Source organism: Eptatretus burgeri, chromosome 4, assembly GCF_056783735.1.
Source record: "Eptatretus burgeri isolate ZD-2024b chromosome 4, Ebu_testis_v1, whole genome shotgun sequence".
NCBI classification, from domain to species: domain Eukaryota; kingdom Metazoa; phylum Chordata; class Myxini; order Myxiniformes; family Myxinidae; genus Eptatretus; species Eptatretus burgeri.
The window spans coordinates 115,208,103-115,214,992 of NC_140964.1; the positions used below are offsets into that span (position 1 = coordinate 115,208,103).

Consider the following 6,890-nt stretch of genomic DNA (forward strand, 5'->3'; position numbering starts at 1 on the left):
TGAGATTCAAAAAAGATTGGTGGTATTACAGAAAATAACTCAACCCACCGAGGAGGAAAACAAAGAATTGACAAGTCTATTTGCAATACTTTCGACAAGACTATTAGCATCGACAAGATATGGATTTTAATTCAAGTTTTTCATTTTATTTTTCTTAAATAAATGGAGGAGAGAGTGAAGGCATTTCTAAGGATTCTTTATGTTTTAAAAATTAAGATTCAAATGTGCATGTTGGAAACTAAAAAGGTTTTTGCACTCTGCAGGAATTTTTCTCATAAATAAATGAGTTATTGTCTCAAATGTAAAAAGAAAACTAATACTAAAAATATTTCATATATTAAAAGTAAAAATAACAGGGTTATACAAAAAGGTATATGTTCGGTGTGTGGTTCAAAAAAAAAAAATCAATTTATCTCCAAACACAAACTCGGAGGAGATATACAAAAGTTTTTATCAGGAAGTAAATTTACAACTACTGGAATACCAGGGGAATTACATCTTCCAGGGTATTCTTTCTGTGGTCCAGGCACAAACTTGGATAAAAGATTAGATGAGGCAGACAATCCTAAATCCTGGAGTAAACCAATCAATAGAGTTGATGAAGTGTGCATGAGACACGATATTGATTATGGGAATACCACAACGTTGGAAGAAAAGCATGAAGCCGATAGAGAAATGTTGTATAATTTGTCTCTGATACAAAATCCAACCTTGAGAGAAAAAGTTGATAGGTTCATCGTGAAGAAGATGATTAGTGCTAAATTGAAACTTGGACTTGGAAATTCAAAAAACTTATAGGCTCTAATGATGCCATTAAGACTGAAGAGCAATTAGCTGATGAATTACATAAACCAATATTCACAAAGTTTCAGAGAAGGAAAGTTTATTCCAAGGAAGTTGATTATATCTGGTCTGCTGATTTGATTGAACTCAATAATGATAAGGGGTACAAGTATGCTTTAACCGTTATTGATTTGAGGAGTAGATATGCGTGGGTTGTCCCTTTAAAAAACAAAACAGGTAATACTCTTATGTTAGCTTTTCAACAGATATTTAATAAAAGTAAGAGAAAACCTAAAAAATTGTGGACTGATGAGGGTAGAGAGTTTTATAACAAGACATTTATGAATTTTCTAAAAAATAACAGTATTACATTATACAGTACCTTTAATGAAGGGAAGGCAGTAGTAGGGTAAGAATACTGATTCTGGCTCACTTTTCCCCATGTAAATGAATGGGGGATTTTCAGCGATTCATATTTTTTTCCCTAAAAATAAACCCCCTTTTTATCCCAAGGTATATTTATTTGTCTCCCCTTTTAACTTGGAGGTTGAACCTCATTGAATTGAACACCTGAGGGTTGAACAGCTCACTCATTGAACCTATAAAGATTTGTTCATTCTCAAATTCCTTCAATAGTTTAATTTTCTTTGCACAATAATCCCCATCTAAAATATTGATAAACAAAACATTTGAATCTTTATATTTTTTAAGATACCCCTTTTGTGCCATTACGAAATGATAAACTTCTCTTAATGCTCTTGTTTGACCACCTCCTGAGCCACAGGTTATTTTTTGTTAAGCCCCGCCCACTTTTCTTTAAGCCCCACCCACTTTTGTTAAGCCACGCCCACTTTCCACAAGGTATTTTTTCTAAGCCACGCCCACTTTTCATAAGCCCCGCCCACTTTTGCTAAGCTCCGCCCACTTTTCATAAGGTATTTTTCTAAGCCACGCCCACTTTTCATAAGCCCCGCCCACTTTTGCTAAGCTCCGCCCACTTTTCATAAGGTATTTTTCTAAGCCACGCCCACTTTTCCTAAGCTCCGCCTACTTTTGCTAAGCCCCGCCCACTCTTACATCATTTCCAGTTCATCTCTGACTCACAAAGAAATCACTAGAAAATTACAGGATGTTATGGTTTTGAAAAATTTCCCAATGAAGGCTTGCCTAGGCTTGCCCAGGGAATTTCCAAAGGAAACCACACCCACCAGTCTTTCTCTATAAAAGCTTCAAACCCAGGCTCCATTTTAAACATTTGTTTTTGCTGGCAATGGTGTGCTGTGTGCTTGTCTCGAACTCTCTGTCTTGTATGGAACTAAACCTTCAAGTTGATGAACTGGATTCAAACCTCTTATCTGTTGAGGTAAGATTTTTATTTTCCTATTTTCAAACTTTGATTGAAGCATACTCATTTAATAATTAAATAACTTAATTAATACATTATTATTTTCTCTCACAGGAAATTGTATCTGAAATACAAAATGAAAATACTGCTTTTGCTACAACTTGGGAGGAAATTGTTGGCTTGGTTGAAGACCTTATGAGCGACCAAGACCTTGAGTGGGATGACTTTGGTGTTCCTTGGAACTCTCTGTCTTGTATGGAACTAAACCTTCAAGTTGATGAACTGGATTCAAACCTCTTATCTGTTGAGGTAAGATTTTTATTTTCCTATTTTCAAACTTTGATTGAAGCATACTCATTTAATAATTAAATAACTTAATTAATACATTATTATTTTCTCTCACAGGAAATTGTATCTGAAATACAAAATGAAAATACTGCTTTTGCTACAACTTGGGAGGAAATTGTTGGCTTGGTTGAAGACCTTATGAGCGACCAAGACCTTGAGTGGGATGACTTTGGTGTTCCTTGGAACTCTCTATCTTGTATGGAACTAAACCTTCAAGTTGATGAACTGGATTCAAACCTCTTATCTGTTGAGGTAAGATTTTTATTTTCCTATTTTCAAACTTTGATTGAAGCATACTCATTTAATAATTAAATAACTTAATTAATACATTATTATTTTCTCTCACAGGAAATTGTGTCTGAAATACGAAATGAAAATACTGCTTTTGCTACAACTTGGGGCGAAATTGTTGGCTTGGTTGAAGACCTTATGAGCGACCAAGACCCACAGAACGAGTTCGTCCTTGATGACCCAACCAAAGAGTTATATCTTGGAGACCAGCAAAATCCTGAAAAAGAGTTTTACAGCAATAGTACTCATTGTGAGTTATCAAGACAATACCCACTGAACAAGTTATACGTTGATGAGCCAGAATACAAGTTTTACCTTGGAGACTCACAAATTTTGAAAAAATCAGTAAATGAGTTCTGCCTTGATGGTTTAAATAACTACCTTGGAGACTCAGGAAAAGGGTTCTGCCAAGATGGTTCTAAATATGGGAACTACCTTGGAGACTCACAAATTTTGAAAAAATCAGTAAATGAGTTCTGCCTTGATGGTTTAAATAACTACCTTGGAGACTTGGAAAGTTGGGGTTATTTTGAAGACTTGAAATGCTACCACTCTTTGGGATTTAAACCTATCAAGAAAGTTCTTACTCCCTCTTTCTATGTCATCAAACCTGAAAGCCTTAAAAGACAGAATTGGAAGAAGAGAAAAAAAAAAAAAACGTAAAATATATATATATATATCGGTGGAAATCTCATTTTGAAAAAGACTGTGTTGGGTGAGGATTGAGTTGGGGTTGAGATTTTGAATGTGAGGGTTGGGGTTGAGATTTTGAATGTGAGGGTTGGGACACACACACACATACACATCAACAAACAAAAGTTAAGCCTTGACTATTCAGTTGAGGATTCTGTGTTTGGGGTTCACAGATGTAAGAACGTCCACCCCTTGACACACATTATATACTGTTATACACCTCGGACTTGGCCCTCGAGTGTCCACAACGGTGTATAGTAGGAGGGAGTGAAGCGCCAACCTATTGCTCCCATTGCACACACACACACACACACACACACACACACACAAACAAAAGTTAAGCCTTGACTATTCAGTTGAGGATTCTGTGTTTGGAGTTCACAGATGTAAGAACGTCCACCCCTTGACACACATTATATACTGTTATACACCTCGGACTTGGCCCTCGAGTGTCCACAAAGGTGTATTATCTGCTTAGTTTTGTCTTTTGTAATTCCTGTGAATAAAATGAACCTAAAATCTCTTCCCCTTCCAAATCATATATTTTATAAGTCCAAGGAACTGTATCAATTACATCAACAATTTTAAAAAGTTCTTTCGTCCATCGTTCAGTAAAACCCTTTTCAAAATGAGATTTCCACCTATATATTCTTACGATATCACCAACTTTGAACTTAGGTTTTCTGACATTAATCTCTTTTTCATATTTTAATTTTGTAAATGTTTCTGATGGCTTCATATTCGTTGACGTGTGAATCGTGTCATTATACTTATCCACAATATCCTGAATAAAAGATGACCATTGTTGTGAACCGAGTTGTGTGAATTTTTTATATAGTCTCTCTTTTAAGGTACGATTAAAACGTTCAACAACAACTGCCTTCCCTTCATTAAAGGTACTGTATAATGTAATAGTTATTTTTTAGAAAATTCATAAATGTCTTGTTATAAAACTCTCTACCCTCATCAGTCCACAATTTTTTAGGTTTTCTCTTACTTTTATTAAATATCTGTTGAAAAGCTAACATAAGAGTATTACCTGTTTTGTTTTTTAAAGGGACAACCCACGCATATCTACTCCTCAAATCAATAACGGTTAAAGCATACTTGTACCCCTTATCATTATTGAGTTCAATCAAATCAGCAGACCAGATATAATCAACTTCCTTGGAATAAACTTTCCTTCTCTGAAACTTTGTGAATATTGGTTTTTGTAATTCATCAGCTAATTGCTCTTCAGTCTTAATGGCATCATTAGAGCCTATAAGTTTTTTGAATTTCCAAGTCCAAGTTTCAATTTAGCACTAATCATCTTCTTCACGATGAACCTATCAACTTTTTCTCTCAAGGTTGGATTTTGTATCAGAGACAAATTATACAACATTTCTCTATCGGCTTCATGCTTTTCTTCCAACGTTGTGGTATTCCCATAATCAATATCGTGTCTCATGCACACTTCATCAACTCTATTGATTGGTTTACTCCAGGATTTAGGATTGTCTGCCTCATCTAATCTTTTATCCAAGTTTGTGCCTGGACCACAGAAAGAATACCCTGGAAGATGTAATTCCCCTGGTATTCCAGTAGTTCTAAATTTACTTCCTGATAAAAACTTTTGTATATCTCCTCCGAGTTTGTGTTTGGAGATAAATTGATTTTTTTTTGAACCACACACCGAACATATACCTTTTTGTATAACCCTGTTATTTTTACTTTTAATATATGAAATATTTTTAGTATTAGTTTTCTTTTTACATTTGAGACAATAACTCATTTATTTATGAGAAAAATTGCTGCAGAGTGCAAAAACCTTTTTAGTTTCCAACATGCACATTTGAATCTTAATTTTTAAAACATAAAGAATCCTTAGAAATGCCTTCACTCTCTCCTCCATTTTTTTAAGAAAAAACTTGAATTAAAATGAATAGCTTGACGATGTCAATAGTCTTGAAGAAAATATTGCAAATAGACTTGTCAATTCTTTGTTTTCCTCCTCGGTGGGTTGAGTTATTTTCTGTAATACCACCAATCTTTTTTGAATCTCACTGGTTTCCATATTTTGATATTTATTCATTCTCTCTCTTTCCTCCCTCTCTCTCTTCTCCTTTTCCTCCTTCTCTTTCTTCTCCCTCTCTCTCTTCTCTCTTTCCTCCCTCTCTCTATTCTCTCTTTCCTCCTTCTCTCTCTTCTCCTTTTCCTCCTTCTCTTTCTTCTCCCTCTCCTCCTTCTCCTTTTCCTCCTCTTCCCTCTCTTCTTCAACTCCTTCCTCATCCCTTACTATCCTTGAATCGTTTACACCCCATAGAATATTATACATATATTCATCAGGATTTCTTGTTATTCCTGTATCCAAAATAATTTTTTTTACAACAGGAAACCAATAAAATTTCTAAAAGAGCCTTACCTTTTCTTAACCTTATAATTTTTTCATTATTTAACATTCTAATTAAATCTAAAGTTGTCGGTTTATCAACATCAGCATAATGCCAATCTTTTATTGAAAATACCTCATTCTTATGTTGTAGAACATATTTATTAAAATAACGAATACCCTTTTCTTGAAGGTATGCTTGGACACAGAAATGATAATTTTCTTGAAGCCTTCTTGCTGTCATTTATGTATTAGAAATATATGTTAGAATAATATTATGGCACGAAACACCTCCCCATCTTCCCATAGTTAAATCATTTTGTATTTCCTTACTTATTATATATAATCCTGTTTTTTCTGTTTTCATGAGATAAACAAGGGCAAAACCATTATTATATTTACCCTTATTAAATTCTTTTATTTGAATATTATTGAATATTTTTTCAACATTGGTTTTGTCATTTTAATTTTAAGTGAGCCAGTGTCATTCAAGATTTTAACCTGTTCTCTTGTGAGCAAAACATCAATTCTTACTGCTCCTTTTCTCTGAATTGTATTAACGTTAATCGTACAAGGCTTTTGATTTTGAACACAAGATGATAGTTTATGAAGATTGATTTGATTAACATATACCCCAGTTGGTACTTTGCCACTCATTTATTTAACAAAAAATTATGTGAGACTAATCATCACACCATTATCTGTATTAATCTGCAATTCTGTTTCTTCCAAAAGCAAACAATATGTATCAACTTCTTCACTCTCTCCTCTTTCAATGTATAGGGAAGTATCCACTCGATTAGACTTTATAGTTTCCTTTTGAGCGCTCAGGTCAAACGTATAGATTGTATACAAACTTTTAAATGCTGTCATATCCAAAATAGGTTCTTTATTTCCATTACTTTCACACACCTTTTGGTAAGACTTGTATGCTTCAGCAAAATCATTTTTTCCCAATTAATTTCCAATCTATCTCGTGGATAAAATGTTCCATCTAGAGAAACGCGAAGTTGTTTCACCTTAGCATTATCACTCAATGCATTATTCTTATCAGTCGCA

General features: G+C 34.2%; 1 long non-coding RNA gene across 2 annotated transcripts; it reads left to right on the top strand.

Annotated features, from left to right (window-relative positions):
* The first annotated feature begins 1,657 nt into the window (after positions 1-1,657).
* LOC147028936 (uncharacterized) lies at positions 1,658-4,298 on the top strand. Of its 2 annotated transcripts, XR_015057777.1 has the most exons (4): positions 1,658-1,791; positions 1,825-2,146; positions 2,243-2,437; positions 2,534-4,298. It is a non-coding gene; the product is annotated as an uncharacterized LOC147028936 (long non-coding RNA). The 2 variants fall into 2 exon arrangements; XR_015057776.1 differs by having other exon boundaries at positions 1,683-2,146.
* The last annotated feature ends 2,592 nt before the right edge of the window (positions 4,299-6,890 follow it).